The following is a 256-nucleotide window of genomic DNA, read 5'->3' as shown; positions in this document are numbered from 1 at the left end:
TTTTAGTAAGTTTGAGCTACTTTTAGGGATGTTTTCATTAGTTTTTATGCTAAATTCACATTTCTGGACTTTACTATGAGTATGTATGTTTTTCTGTGATTTCAGGTAAATTCTGACTGAAATTGAGGGATTTGAGCAAAACTCTGAAGAAGGCTGACAAAAGGACTACTGATGCTGTTAGATTCTGACCTCCCTGCACTCGAAATGGATTTTCTGGAGCTACAGAACTCCAATTGGCACGCTCTCAACGGCGTTG

The sequence above is a fragment of the Arachis duranensis genome, chromosome 4 (genome assembly GCF_000817695.3).
Source record: "Arachis duranensis cultivar V14167 chromosome 4, aradu.V14167.gnm2.J7QH, whole genome shotgun sequence".
Lineage (NCBI taxonomy): Eukaryota > Viridiplantae > Streptophyta > Magnoliopsida > Fabales > Fabaceae > Arachis > Arachis duranensis.
This window is presented reverse-complemented; position numbering follows the sequence as displayed.